General features: G+C 35.3%; 1 long non-coding RNA gene across 3 annotated transcripts; it reads right to left on the bottom strand.

Moving 5' to 3' along the window:
• Nucleotides 1-891: 891 nt before the first annotated feature.
• LOC128219431 (uncharacterized) lies at nucleotides 892-15,162 on the bottom strand. Of its 3 annotated transcripts, none has more exons than XR_008258561.1 (9): nucleotides 15,111-15,162; nucleotides 14,575-14,603; nucleotides 12,273-12,397; nucleotides 10,575-10,726; nucleotides 10,268-10,465; nucleotides 7,010-7,188; nucleotides 6,711-6,793; nucleotides 4,047-4,218; nucleotides 892-3,192 (listed from the first exon to the last, which is right to left on the bottom strand). It is a non-coding gene; the product is annotated as an uncharacterized LOC128219431 (long non-coding RNA). The 3 variants fall into 3 exon arrangements; XR_008258562.1 differs by having other exon boundaries at nucleotides 10,268-10,459; XR_008258567.1 differs by having other exon boundaries at nucleotides 10,268-10,452.
• Nucleotides 15,163-16,565: the final 1,403 nt, after the last annotated feature.

Genomic DNA, 16,565 nt, shown 5'->3' with positions numbered 1-16,565 from the left:
ATTTTATGAAAACCAGTCCAGGGACCTGGTCAGCTTCGACTCCAGGGTCGTTATTTCAACAATTTTGGTAAGACCCACTACATGAGGTTGGACTGGGCTGGGGAATAAAGTTTTAGAAATGTTTTTTTTTTAAATAAAAATAAAACTATACAAGAGATGTTAGTGAAACATTTATGCCCCCTTGGGAGCCAAATTGTTAGTAGGATTTGGACACTTAAATAAAATATGGACAATCAGAAAACCTTTTTTCAGCTTACAGTCACACTGACCTTGACCTTTGACCCACTGACCTCAAAATCAATAGGGTTCATCTGCTGGTCATGACCAATAAGCCTACCTAGTATGAGGTCCCTGGGTCAAAGCGTTCTCAAGTTATTGATCGGAAACCGTTTTTCATGTTAAGGTCACACTGACCTTGACCTTTGACCCACTGACCTCAAAATCAATAGGGTTCATCTGCTGGTCATGACCAATACACCTACCAAGTATGAGGTTCCTGGGTCAAAGCGTTCTCAAGTTATTGATCGGAAACCGTTTTTCATGTAAAGGTCACACTGACCTTGACCTTTGACCCACTGACCTCAAAATCAATAGGGTTCATCTGCTGGTGATGACCAATACACATACCAAGTATGAGGTCCCTCGGTCAAAGCGTTCTCAAGTTATTGATCGGAAACCATTTGGTATTCCGACCGACCGACAGACAGACAGACCGACCGACCGACCGACCGACCGACCGACATGTGCAAAACAATATACCCCACTTTTTTCAAAAGGGGGCATAAAAAGTATAACAAAAATTGCGGAATTTTGTGTATTAATATATTGAAGCCAATGCATGTATACAGTTTACTATTTTATTGACTTACAAAGGAAGGTGAGTGTGCAGCTATGTTACAGTAGATACTGAATGTTATTTCATATTTTTGACTTGAAATGAGAGGAAATTTAAAAAGGTACTAGAATGGGTCTTTTGCAGCATGCAGAAGTCTGAAAAAGACAGAGTCCTGCTCATTTAATATGACATACATGGTAATTTCCTTTTTTAAACTGACGTTGATGTTAATTGCATAATTCCGCTTCAGAGCGAATGCAACCCAGAACCAGCTCATTCAATAAAATGGCAAAATTTGCCTCAGAGCGAACGCAACCTAGAGTCAGCTCATTCATTAAAGGGGCACATTCCGCCTCAGAGTAAATGCAACCAAGAGTGAGTTCATTCATTAAAAGGTAAAATTCCGTCTCAGAGTGAATATAACCGAAAGTCAGTTCATTCATTCAAGGGGCAGAGCTAATGCAACCCAGAGTCAGTTTATTCCTTAAAGGGGCATACTTCCGCTTCAGAGCGAATGCAACCCAGAGTCAGCTCATTTTTGAAGGGGCATGATTCCACTTTAGAGTAAATGCAACCCAGAGCCAGTTTATTCATTAAAGGGGCATAATTCCGCCTCAGAGCGAATCCAGCCGAGAGTCAGCTCATTCATTAAAGGGGCATGATTCCTCTTCAGAGCAAATGCAACCCAGAGTCAGTTCATTCATTAAAGGGGCATACTTCCGCTTCAGAGCGTATGCAACCCAGGGTCAGTTCATTTATTAAAGGGGCGTGATTCCACTTTAGAGTAAATGCAACCCAGAGTCGGTTAATTCAATAAAGGGGCATACTTCCGCTTCAGAGCGAATGCAACCCAGTGTCAGTTCATTTATTAAAGGGGCATGATTCCTCTTCAGAGCAAATGCAACCCAGAGTCAGTTCATTCATTAAAGGGGCATACTTCCGCTTCAGAGCGTATGCAACCCAGGGTCAGTTCATTTATTAAAGGGGCGTGATTCCACTTTAGAGTAAATGCAACCCAGAGTCGGTTAATTCAATAAAGGGGCATACTTCCGCTTCAGAGCGAATGCAACCCAGGGTCAGTTCATTTATTAAAGGGGCGTGATTCCACTTTAGAGTAAATGCAACCCAGAGTCAGTTCATTCATTAAAGGGGCATACTTCCGCTTCAGAGCGTATGCAACAGATTGTCAGCTCATTTCTTAAAGGGGCGTGATTCTGCTTCAGAGCGAATGCAACCCAGTCAGTTTATTTATTAAAGGGGCGTGATTCCACTTCAGAGTGAATGCAACCCAGAGTCGGTTCATTCATAAAAGGGGCATACTTCCGCTTCAGAGCGTATGCAACAGATTGTCAGCTCATTTCTTAAAGGGGCGTGATTCTGCTTCAGAGCGAATGCAACCCAGTCAGTTTATTTATTAAAGGGGCGTGATTCCACTTCAGAGTAAATGCAACCCAGAGTCGGTTCTGTCATTAAAGGGGCGTGATTCTGCTTCAGAGCGTATGCAACCGATTGTCAGCTCATTCATTAAAGTGGCACATTCCACCTTCCGCCTTAGAGCGAATGGAACCATTTGTCAATTCATTCCTTAAAGGGACATGATTCCACCTCTTAGCAAATGCAACAGAGAGTTAGTTGATTCATTAAAGGAGCATTATTCAACAATCATGTGCACATTGTCTCTGGCAACAGTTTAACGAGTTTTATTTGAATATCTTAAACATACTTCTAGTTACGCCCGACAACAACACCTTAACAATGATTTTACCTCAATCAATGTTGGTATGTTAAAAGATGCACTGTTACTCCCAAATACATTTTACCAAAATTAATAAGATTTTTGTTGATGTTCCAAAAAGGATGAATAAATGTCGAAAACAATGGCTCTTATGAAGGATACCGAGTTTAATTTCAAAGAAAACACGATATTTCTACCAAATGAAACTATAGTATAACATAGTAAATCTTCAAGCATTCACCAATTATTTAATATTTTTGTGCTTTCTGCTATCAAATACACGGTTTCAATATTGTTATTAGTAATTAATATTTTCCACAAATGCATGATTAAGTAAGTAGTTAAATGTTTAGCAGTCATAATGGTTGTTTGTTATACATGTGTATGTATTAATTTTGAATAGGAGTGTCACTTTAAGTAATTTATCAATAAGGTTAACGTAGACAAGTATGATGGTGCGCGTGGCCAACTTGCACCAGTGGTTGAGTGTTATTGTCATTTTCAGCCCTTGAAATCTAGACTATTGTCAATGCACACATTGTGTAGTTTCATGCAGGTGATGACAATCTACTGCAATTAACCTGGTGAAAACATCAGCCAGCCTCCGCTTCTGTGCAGATATCTGAAATTCAAGGAGGGTTTATAGCAATACAGCTTGATATTCGATCGACTGACATTTGGCATCAACATTCGCTCTTTGTACAGACAAAGTTTCAAAGACTGTTGACAGTGACCTTGACCCACTGACCTTGACCCACTGACCTAAATACAAATAGGGGTCATCTACTGGTTAAGGGCATTATACCTGTCGCATGGTCCTGGTAGTTTTTGTGTGGACAAGGTAATATTACACTGTTGACCAAGACCTTGTATACCAACCAATCAGATGTATACTATTTGCAATGTTCTAAGTATATTATGTTTAAACATTCTGCAATATTACATTAAAGTTACTCACTGGATCAAAAATAAGTTTTCCCGGTTATGTATCTGAAAGCACTTATTTTATCATAATATTACTCTATGATATAAAAAATTTGGTTTTAGTGGGGTGCAACCCCCACGCCTTTAAAGTCAAGAAAAAATAAGAAAATTGATGCCTAAACCACAAGGCCATAGTGACTGTTTTAAAGTTATAGATATTTTGACCTCTTCACAATACATTGATAACATCACGTGATAATGTCAGTCAACCAAACACACCACAACAAAGCTTTAATTTATTGATTAATAGCGTTGTTAACAATATTTGAGCAAATATGAACATTTGCTGAAGGGTTCCAACTTTTGGTATCTTAATTTTAACACTCCTATTAAATAATTTTTGCCATACTTTATTTCATCATACAAAAAAATGCATTTTACAAAAACATGACTGAGTACCTTTAAAATATTGAAGATGGCATACTTATGATTTCACATATTTACTTAAAGTTTATGAAAGCCTTTGAAATAGAAGAAAATGTTTAAACCTACCTCAAGCGTGACATAAGCAGGCCAAAAGCCAAATCCATTACCAAACCACCCATGGCATCGACATCATAGTATGCAATCTAAGCAGTCTGAGGATGGATGTCAGTAAGTTATTTATAAGAGCAGAACCTGAGTATCGCAGCAACACCCCAGCTTCATTTGCCTCCAGATGAGCCTTGAAAAGAAAGTTCTTTTTAAAACAAATTGCATTCTCAATACAGAGCGGAGAACATTTGTTTGAATCATTTTTTAATAATAATATTAACAAGAATATCGCTGGATGCGATGAAGCTCCCCATACGCCAATTTTTCTATGAAAATGCAGATATTGTAATTCAATGTGCTGGTAGAAGGTAAATTGCTGTAGCATTTTTATACACAGTTGGATGGATTCATAAAATGGAAAGATATGGTCAGGTTTAAGAAGAAAATTTAGATTTTTTTTTTTAAATTGAAAACTACAAAAAATATCAAGGATATGGCCTCGACAAACTCAGGTTTTCAAAACCTATCAAATAAAGGGGGGGGGGGAGAAAAGGGGGAGGGGGGAATTGAATCAAATGCAGGGCAGGATTATGGCTCTTTTGGTAATGCACTTTCTCTATTTGCCATATATCTACATTTCAAGTTTCATTTCAATCAATTTAGCATTTTCCAAGATATGGCCGGGACAAATACCCATCTTTGAAAATTATCAGGTTATTGAGGAAACTTAAAGATATGCTGGACAGAACTATGATTCTATTGCACTGCACTTTCTCTCGTTGCAGTCTATCTATGTTTGAAACTTCATTCCTTGTAGTAATTTCCAAAGTATGGCCTAAAAGCATCAATCACGAAAATATGGTTAAGGGGAGACAACTTAATTAAGGTAGAAAGACCATTATGGGCATCATTTTGATTTGAACTATAATCATCTTAATAATTTCTTAATGTGTATCATTTACTGGATTTTTAAACAAAATTAAACAGAACTTTACCATAAAATAACTATTTTATTTAAAGATGAATTACCCTTTTCCAATTTTAATATTTCTTTTTAAAAAACAACATCAGAGACAAGAAAAATCCTTTATTTCATTTATTTTTCAACATTCTAATAATAATTTGGATTCATGGTAAAACAAAATATATTTGCTATCGAAAATAATACACTATTGATCACCTAATCAACAAATATAATCAAACTGTACTAAATTAGCCAAATGGTATTACAAATTTAACCTACTGTTTTGACTGCATTAAAACATCAAAGCTTTCAAGCAAACGGAACAAGTTCTAGTATTATTCATGAAAAAAACCTTGAAATTCCCAACCACCTATTTCAGCAAGTCCTGTAAGTAATGAAATCTTCAAAGAGTCTAATTTTTATGAGTTGAAATGTCTTTAATTACTCTTAAATGAAAATACAATATTAACTTCTGTAAAAAATGTCAGTTTCTGAAGAAAAGAAAGAAAAATTGCTTCTGGATGGATTCAAACCACTTCCTTGAAACCCTCAAAAGATTTGTAGTCCTGCGCTTAACATAAGAGTTAAGCATTTAAATTGAAGAGTTTTAACTGGAGGTTTTCATTAGGGGTGTGCTACCTTAATATACATGATAGGATTATAGCGCTTGTGCACTGCACTTCTTTTATAGCCATCTATTTATATACCAAGTTTTATTTCAATCCCATAAGTAGTCAAGAACCAATTATGAAAAAATGGGTAAGGAGAGATAACTTGATAAATTTGCATGACAGGATTATAAAAATGTATTTTATTACTGTTTAATGGAAATATAATATAAACTTTTTAAAAACATGTTAGCTACTGAAAAAAAAAAATGTTATGCCTCTGGATGGATTCAAACAGCTACCTTGAAACCCTCAAAAATGGAAATACCCTATAAACTTTTGTAAAAAAATGTTAACTTCTGACAAAAAATATGCTTCTTGATGGATTTGAACTGCTACCTTAAAACATCCAAAAGATTTGTAGTCCTGTGCTTAACAACATAGGCTAAAGCATTCAAATTGAAGAGTTTCAGGTGGAGATTTTCATTATGTGATCTCTAAACATAGATGATAGCATTATGGTGCTGGTGCACTGCATTTTTTCTCATTGCCATGTTTCTTTATACCAAGTTTCATTTTAATCCCAAGAGTGGTTTTGAAGTTATTACATGTAGATAACTAAACTAATATATGCATAATAGGATTGTAGCTCTTCAGCTCTGCACTTTCTCTTATTGCCATATTTCTATACATCAAGTTTAATTTCAATCCCATCAGTAGTTTTTGAAATTATTTTCTGGACAAGAGTATAACTGACGGACAGACAAAGGGGCAACTATATGCTCTCCCTTTAGAGGGCATTAGAAATAATGACACGCTGGTGCAAACGCCAACGCTCAAGTGACATTTCAATGTTAGGCAAAATGTTCACCATTTATCATTTTATAAAAGCTTCATCAAGTTTAAGAATTGTTTCATTTTTAAGAAACCTTAAATCAACAATTGTGTTTGCAAAAAATGCTTCTCTATATAAATTTGTTTTAAAAGGAACCAAATGATAGCACAGAAATGGAACTTGAATATTGATTATCCTCTTATGATACAATGGAAATTACATGGACAAGCCCTTTGAATACAAAATAATATTTCCATATTATCAATTTACTATACCTTTAAACCAGACATCTCATACTAGTAAGAATATGGCGGCATCGTTTGTGGCTCCATACCATTGCGCCACAACTTCAAGGAATCTGCATAGAAATTTTAATTATCAATATCATTAGCATTTACAGTATGTCTTAATATAGTGACTTCTTTAATTTTCTGAGCATCTACATTCCCTTGCGTTAATGCACATAACAAAGCAAAAAGAATTGAAAGAATTAATTATATTTGACATTATACTTTCTAGATGTCATCAGCAAAGTAAGCCATTCAAAATTAGTCTTCTATGCTTAACTTCATACCTAAACTTATTGTTAAAAACTGCTTGAATGTTCAAGGCGTGATACTTCTTCCTTCAGAAATAGGATGCCTCATTGCCGTCTGGGTGGTGATGGGGACCAAGGTACAATATATGGCACTGATAACTCTAGGAATGCGGCTGAGCCATTAAATGCTCTTGTTGCATCCATCCTCTTGACATCTGTTTCCGGGGACATGAAAAGGAGAACAGTAATGCATTTGTTTACTTTTGTCCTTATATATAAAATAATGTTGCTACTTGGAATGGCTTTAACGCCTTCAAATGCTTAATTAAGTAATATGATTTGACACATGGCTTCCAAATACAGACAATTTGCTGGTCAGGACCGATTTCAGTAAAAGAAAATGCCTAAATAATCGGTCCAAAAATTGTTCCTTTTTCCAATTTTGATGCAAAAGTGTGTTAAACTACAGCGGTTGTAAGACAGTTTGCTCCACTAAGCCGCTTTGTCTTAGAAATGAATACAATGATGTAATATGTGTGTGTCAAAAGCAATAAAAATATCAAATTAAAAAGTAAACAAGAACTATGATTGTGACAAAACCAGGTTTTTAATGATTGACAGAAAAGATTCAGTTTCAACTGCTTTCTCCTATTTTTTTATAACAGTGACCTTGATCCTAGGGGCCCCAAACACAATCCCATGGAAGACCTCCATAAACTCTTCCTTCATATCAAGTTTGGTCACAGTATGTCAACCATAACTAAAGTAATTCAGTACCAAATGTTATCTATTTTTAGTAACAGTGACCTTGACCCTAGTGGACCAAAAGGCAATCCAATGAAAGGTCTCCATAAACTCTTTATACCAAGTTTGGTCACACTTTGTCAACCCTTACTTTAGTTATTCAGTACTAACCATTTTTTTTTAGCAACAGTGACCATGACCTTGGCCATAACTCTCGGGGATCTAAACATAACCTCATAAAAGGTCTCTATAAACTCTTCATATATACCAAGTTTGGTTGTAATATGTCGACCCTAACTTAAGTTATTCAATACCAACCATTTTTCTAATAATAGTAACTTTGACTTTGACCTTAATCATAGGAGCCTCAAACTTAATTCCATGAAAGGTCTCCGTAGTTTCTTCCTATATACCAAGTTTGGTCACTATATGTCGAACCTAGCTTAAAATATTTGATACATAAGGTTACTTTGATGCTGTCCTCCCACCAGCCTGCCCGAACAATGATGCAAGTCACTCTAAATAACTAGTTTTCCCTTTGTGAAAACTTGGTTAAGAAAATAAAAATGTTCCTTTCAAAAGAAATATTGAAAGAAATAAAATAAAAGAAGTCAATCAAGGGCTATAATTTGTATTGAAAGGTATAGAAGTCTTTTTTATTAAAATCCCATCTTGCCCTAAAACTTTAACCTGCTCTAAAACTTTAACCTAAGTCCCTAAGTCAATCAGGGGCCATAACTTGTATCAAGGATAGTATGGAGTTATGAAACCTCATTTTGTGATGGTCCTGAACAACTGTGTAAAGTATTAAGTGAATTGAATGAAAGGTATAGAAGTTATTAATAAAACTCGCAACTTGCCCAAAAACTTTAACCTGCCTTAAAAGTTTAACCTAGGTTCCTTAGTCAATCAGGGGCCATAATTTGTATAAAGGATAATATGGAGTTATCTAACCTCATTGTGTGATGGTTGTGATCAAATGTGTGTAAGTATTCAGTGAATTGAATGAAGGGAATTGGAATTATAAGAGAAAATCCCAGCTTGCCCTAAAACTTTAACCGGATGACGACACCAGGTGAGTAATAAAGCCCTCCTTATTCTTCGAATAGTGGCTAAAAATAAGGTATTGTAATACATAAACAGTGTTTGTCATACCACATCCCAAAAACCAGGGGACATCCTTGAGGGCGTATGTATGTGTTAATTGATTTAGCTTTTTTAATATCATCAAAGATGTGTCAAATTTGTCGTCTTTTTCTCATGTAAGCAATTATCACAATTTTGTTACGAAGAGCCATTATAATTATATTATTACTACATTTGCCATTGTAAATCTGAAAAGGTAAAAAAGTTCCAAATCAACTAGAGCTGTCACAGGAGTGACGAATACCCCCAAATGCCGCCTGGACATAGGAATGGCAAACCATTCCTTTGAAAAGAGGCCATAACTCCAAGGTTACTGCACACTGCATCTTCTTTTATCATGCATGTATTGTTTGTCCGGAAACTGTTTTTCTATTTTCGTAACAGTGCACAAAAACCTTTACTCCACTGGCCCCATTTTCAATCACAAGCATTGTCTTCACAGAGGCTGCCTATACAGCAAGTTTCATCACAATATCTCATGCCCAATTAAAGTTATTAAGCAGAAACCATTTTTCTATTTTTAGTAACAGTGACCTTGACCTTGGCACCACCAGCCCCAATATCGAACTTGACCTGTATCTTCTGAAATGTACACCTGCGTACCAAAAAATGTTCAAATCTGTCAAGCCTTTCATGAGTTATCGTCAGGAAACCATTTTTCTATTTTTAGTAACAGTAACCTTGACCCCACCAGCCCCAATATCGTACTTGATCTGTATCTTCTGATGTTACACCTGTGTACCAAAAATTGTTCAAATCCGTTTAGCCTTTCATGAGTTATCGTCCAGAAACCGTTTTTCTATTTTTAGTAACAGTGACCTTGACCTCGGCCCCACCGGCCCCAATATCGAACTTGACCTGTATCTTCTGATGTTACACCTGTGTACCCAAAAATTTTCAAATCTGTCAAGCCTTTCATGAGTTATCGTCCGGAAACCGTTTTTCTATTTTTAGTAACAGTGACCTTGACCTTGGCCCCACCAGCCCCAATATCCAACTTGACCTGTATCTTCTGATGTTACACCTGTGTACCAAAAAATTTTCAAATCTGTCTAGCCTTTCATGAGTTATCGTCCGGAAACCATGAAAACCGACAGACCGACCGACCGACCGACCGACCGACCGACAAGCTCACTCCTATATACCCCCTCAAACTTCGTTTGTGGGGGTATAATAAACTTAGTCGTGCCCTAATTCTGTAGTATATCAACAGCGACATGCTTGCAGCGACTCACCACTGAGTGCGCCACTTTTATCATGTTAAGAAAACATTTAAAAAAAATGTTTTCGCCTTTTGTTGCTTTCAAACTTTTAGACAATTTGATTAGACAAACTTGAAAAAACTTGTGTACAGTAATTGAAGAGCCTACAAAATGTTGTTGTTATGAACATCTTTGTTAGTACCGATGTTCTGTCTGAAAACGGATCATTCCTCAACTGCAGAGACGGGATTCATCATCCACTGTGCGTCCATATAGGCTGTAAGTGTACGGTTGATTCAGTTGTTGCCGTCTCTGCCAGCTTACCGATGGCTCGGCAGATGTGGCTTGCTGTAGAATTCAACTCTGTTAGGACGTTGTCGCTGATGTCTGAAAGCTGTAACTATATACTCGATGCAATCAAAAAACAGCTTCATAAGTTATAATTCAATTCTGGATATATTCATTGATGAAATCATCAGATTAGATTTTTTGGCTACTTGATATCTTACCTGATCTCTGGTTGTATTCAAATCAACTACGCTCATCTGCAGTGCGGTGGTGTCATTTTCGCTCAATGTGTCTGTTGTATATACGCTGAGTCGTCTGGTAAAACATTGGGCTGTAGAGAGGACATCGTGGTTTGGTTTTCTTCCACTGGCATCTACAATGCAATTTTATTTGTTTGTTCGTTTGCTCTGTTAAACAAATGCATACGCAATATTTATGCAAAAAGCTGCAGAAACAAGCTCAGTAGCAAAACGTTTAAACATAACCCGGTTTAATGGCACTGAGTAAATGCCAAAGACATAGAACATAAAATCACAAACAAGATTCGTAGAAGGACAGCACAAAACTCCACAAACAGCACAGTGCATACATACTATATATAAAAAACTAGGTATGTTTATCAAGAATTGTTAGGTACCGCCTTGGAGCGGTCAATACAAGAGCTGTCACAGAGACAGCGCGCTCGACTATTCCGCCGCTTTTCAGTGTAAGGATTGACTTAAAAGTGGTTACATGCAAAACCTTAACCAGAATTTCTATGTCGAATAAAAAAGGGGCCATTATTTGAATTTAATGCAAACTAGAGTTATCTTACTTGGTTATTTAAGTAGAATGGATGGTTGAGTACTATTTTATAAAGTCTCAATGCAATACATCCAGTAGTTGCTGAGATATTAACCTATGTGTGCTTACATGCAAAACCTTTACCAGAATTTCTAAGTAAGTTATATAGTTGGGAATACATATGTAAAGTTTCAATGCAATACATGACATATTTGCTGAGATATTGACTTGAATGTGGTTACATGCAAAACCTTAACCAGAATTTCTAAGTAAAATAATAAAGGGCAATTATTTTGCATTAAATGCAAACTAGAGTTATCTAACTTGACTAAATTAGTAGGTTGGATGGTTGAGTACCATTGCATCGAGTCTAAATGCAATACCTCAAGCAGATGCTGAGATATTAACCAATTTGTGCTTGCACGCAAAACCTTAATCAGAATTTCTAAGTCAAATAATAAAGGGCAATAATTTGCATTAAATGCAAACTAGAGTTATCTAACTTGGTTAATTAAGTAGGTTGGATGGTTGAGTACCATTGTATCGAGTCTCAAAGCAATACCTCAAGCAGTTGTTGAAATATTAACCTATGTGTGCTTGCATGCAAAACCTTAACCAGAATTTCTAAGTCAAATAATAACGCCTATTTTATGCATTAAATGCAAACTAGAGTTATCTTACTTGGTAAATATAGTAGGTTGAGTACCATTGTATCAAGTCTCAATGCAATACCTCAAGTAGTTGCTGAGATATTAACCTATGTGTGCTTGCACGCAAAACCTAAACCAGAATTTCTAAGTCAAATAATAAAGGCCTATTATTGGCATTAAATGCAAACTAGAGTTATCTAACTTGGTTAATTAAGTAGGTTGGATGGTTGAGTACCATTGTATAAAGTGTCAATGCAATACCTCAAGTAGTTGCTGAGATATTAAACTATGTGTGCTTGCACGCAAAACCTTAACCAAGGGTGACGCTTGGGTGAGTAGTATAGCTCTCCTTTTTCTTCGAATAGGTCGAGCTAAAAATGTAGATTTACTTGGGGTCAAGTCGACCTTTGGTAAAATAGTTCATAAATTGGGCAATTATCTTATTGCTGTTCATTCTCATCGTTCATACGCTAATAATTCACTTACCGTCCGTTCTAATGTTGGTATGTCGGGATGTTTATTCGTGATGGGTGGCTGAAGACATGGATGGCACACAAACGTCAACCCCGCCTCAGTCCTTGTCGCCTCTCAATAAGCAGCAAAGGAAATTTCTGAATAAAACATATTTGTAAATTGAAAATAAAGAGTATTCCTTTAAAGCTTGTTCATTCAGAATGTTTTCACCATTATTCCTATTTCCAGTATTTGAAAAATTATTACCTAACAGGGTTCGAATTTAACTTTGAGGAGCACTCGCAAAATTTTGCGAGTGCATTTTGAGGCAACTCGCAAAATGAAAAATTAACTTGCAATTTTATTATTTGCTTTATTCCCTTATAATATTGTCTAATTAAAGTATAAATTTACACCTAAGACATATTATGAATATTAAAAAGTATCAATCTTAAGTGATTCGACTACTAGAACTTGTTGATGGCTTATTCTATTTGGGGGGTACGGAAAGACTCATCTAATGCTGGCAGCTTTTTGATAACAAAGCTGTCCAATAATTTGACATTGTTCACTTTGTATATTTACCCTCGCCATCGGGTAGTTTAATACCCATTCGACAAGCACGCTACAGATATCATTAAGTATTAAAATCAATAACATTATAAATTTGAAATAAAAAAGCAACAGTAAATGTACTTTGGACCATGAAATATATCGATCGACGAAGTCAATTCATTTTGACAGTTGGGCGAAAATATATTCAATGGATGATGGGGTATATAGTGCGCGAAAGCGCTAAATTTAGCCAATGATTGAGCTAGGTGATTACGTCATTCGTATTCACTTTGTATAATGCACGCATCGGAGCATCCCGGAAAGATTCAAGATAAAACTCGGCCTTTTCCGTATTTGTTCTATTTTTGAAAACATACTAGAGCGTGACTCCGTACTGTCTTCTTTATACTGGTAGTGTAAAAATGCCACTATTAGGCTGTTTACACTCGACTACGTAGCGGAGTTAAGTTCATGTTTATTCTACTTTCCTTTTAACATTTTGTGGTCTAGAAAAAGCCACTCGCAGAATTTTGCGAGCTTGAATAAAAGTCACTCGCAATTATAGTTATACACCACTTATTTAACATCATTGATAGATGGCTCATTATGAGGAAATTATTTGAGTTTACAAAAATAAGTATACTGTAAGTATGAAATATAAAAAAATTGAATTTAAATCTAGTAGTTTATCTTGCTTTATTAAATTGTTAGTAGTATTTTAGTGCGATTCGCTACTTAACTCTGAAACTATGACAAATAAAGAAATTTCAAACTAGCTAGTTTTTATGTTGCGAAGGAAATATTATAGTAGGCCGAGTATTAAATGTTATTTATTTTTTTAATTCATACATGCTTTACCATTTAGACAAATTGTGATGTAACCTTAAGCCAATATTTTTAAATATAATTGACAGTTTAACTTTGGATTTTTATTTTAATGTGTGTATTTGACATATTTTATAGTGCAAAGTACCCACGCTTTGATCAATGATGTCAATTTTTTTTAAATTGTGTAGAAGTATTGTAAAATGTAGTGTGTTTGTCGAATGAGAGTAAGCGCTTCTTTATATTAAATGCTAATTGTATTTAGAATGTGCTGATATGTTTAATTTTGAATTATGTTACTGGAAATTATTATCATAACTAATAACTTTAGGGTGTTTCTGTCGTTTTTTGTCGGATTTGTTTTGAAAGTATGCACTTTCAGCAGCAGAATGGAATGTGGCTCAATTATGAATAGAACAGAAGAAAATGTATTTCGTTTTAAACAATTCAAACAAATAAAGTCAATGAAATAGGTTAAAAATGACCCTTGATCATTTGTAAACTTAATTTTATTAATAAATACATTGGGATCATTCACAAATTATTGTTTATTAGTAAGCATAATGTAAGAAAATAAATAAACAAATTTTAGTAGTTTAACAATTCATTTCAATTTTACTATGATATTTATCTAATTACTATTGAGTAACGCTAATTTTTGGCTTGTTGTAAGTGAGAATTTGAGTAATGCCTCCCAAATGCTGTCTAGGTTGCTGTGCCATACATTCAGTATCGAACAATATACTTAACAAGGTGTTAGGTATACCATTTATCACATCATTAACTGATGGTTACCATATGACAAATTGATTTCTTGACGGTTACAAATTAACTAACAAAATGGTTACGAAATAACCAAGATTCAGCGGTTAGGAAATGGTAATGTTACGGAATGACCAGAACCCTCAATGATTAATGTACCTCAAATTGTCTACCCTGTGGTTTATATACATACCCTTTCACCGAGGACCTCAATGTCAAGACCTATATAAAAACAAATAAAGTATGTTAAGTCTTTGAAGAGTCAAGTTGTTCAATTTTAAAATGTTTACTAAGTATAATACTAATAGGCTTTCATTGGTATTAAAACATTAGAACTAAACAGTTAACTTCTAAAGGCTAGTCATTAACATTGATAATACACATATTACACATTATACACTTGATTTGACCCATTAAAACACTGCTACACAATACTCTGAAAATAACATTCAAACTTACACAACGGTAGTGTTTTCATTTACATGAAAAGTAAAAACACAAAATTATACAGCAGACAGAGCAGCTTTTCTTCCGTACGTAATGTCCGAATTTTGTCCATATCCGAACACCAACTGTTAAAACCAAGTCAAAACTTCTTGAAGACAGTTGTTGGACAAAAGTCATCAGGTGATAAATCAATTGCAAATGATTAAATAAGTACACGCTTTGCAAATTATGGCCAATATATTATAAACGTAGCTGCTCAATAGCTGCGTTTCCAATACTTACATCATGTTAACCGGTGTGCCGGACATCGTCTTCGGACAAAGGGACATAACTCCCAAGTCCGGAATGAACCCAAAGATATATTAACCCAAATCCTTTTTGGCAAAAGCACTTACACCAGTTGTGCCCCGTGATTGTTTTAGGGGAAAAACAGTATTTAAATAACAGTCACAATACCCTCGTCTCTGCATCTATGCTCAGTACTGACACTCTTTGATTGATGAAGTAATACAGACTTTAACATAAAATCATACAAAAATAGCCAAATAAAAATCGGCAAATGGCGGTACGTGGTGACACAGGGGGGACTAGTCATTTTGTACCCTGACACAGGAATCTCCCTGGAAAAGTGATGTGGTATCGTTCGATACTGGTACCCATGCATCTAGTAGATTAGTCCAAGGTGGATAGCAGGGAATCAGGAACATCGAAGAGCTGATACGAAACCGAGGCTTTAGGCCAGGAGCATGCTAGCTTGCTGTAGTCAAAGGTAAAAAGCCACTTTCTTAGACGATTATACCAGTCTTGCAGTTACCTGAAGGAAAGGTAACTGTCCCAAATAACCTTTACAATTGGTATCTTCAAGTATAAGCTGGAAAACAACATGACAGTAAAAAACCATGAATATCTCTAGATATATTTTAACTATATACATGTATATATATGTCTCTTTAATAAGTTCTTTTTTGAAAGCCAATTTGCTGGGAAAAAAGTACAAAGTAATACTCAGTGTGCAATTACGAAGATGTGTCACGGAAATATATAACCTATCTATCTATTAATGTCAGCCTTTTGTTTTTATTTGAAACAAATTATCTCTTTAAAACTTCAAAAACACAGTTTATTTGTGCTGGAATTTCCAAGTATTGAAGCACACCACAATTTTTTGTTACATAATTTCACGTTCTTAGTGCTTGGAAATAGCCTGGTATTTTAGCTCACCATATAACTTTGTTATAGAATGTAACATTTTGAGTGCCTGGAAATAGTGAAGCATTTTAGCTCACCATATAATGTATTATTATTTTGTTACAGAATGTCACGTTCTAAGTGACTGGAAATAACCAAGTATATATTTAAGCTCACCATATTATGTTGTAACAGAATGTCAAGTTCTGAGAGAATGGAAATAGCCTGGTATTCTAGCCTGGAAATAACCTAGTATTTAAGCTCACCATATTATGTTTTTACATAATGTCAAGTTATGAGTGACTGGAAATAACCAAGTATATATTTAAGCTCACCATATTATGTTGTAACAGAATGTCAAGTTCTGAGAGAATGGAAATAGCCTGGTATTCTAGCCTGGAAATAACCTAGTATTTAAGCTCACCATATTATGTTTTTACATAATGTCAAGTTATGAGTGACTGGAAATAGCCTAGTATTTAAGCTCACCATATTATGTTTTTACATAATGTCAAGTTATGAGTGACTGGAAATAGCCTAGTATTTAAG

The sequence above is a fragment of the Mya arenaria genome, chromosome 1, assembly GCF_026914265.1.
Source record: "Mya arenaria isolate MELC-2E11 chromosome 1, ASM2691426v1".
In the NCBI taxonomy this organism is placed as follows: Eukaryota; Metazoa; Mollusca; class Bivalvia; order Myida; family Myidae; genus Mya; species Mya arenaria.
Note: the sequence above shows the minus strand (reverse complement) of the source record. Positions and strands in the feature narration are given on the sequence as shown.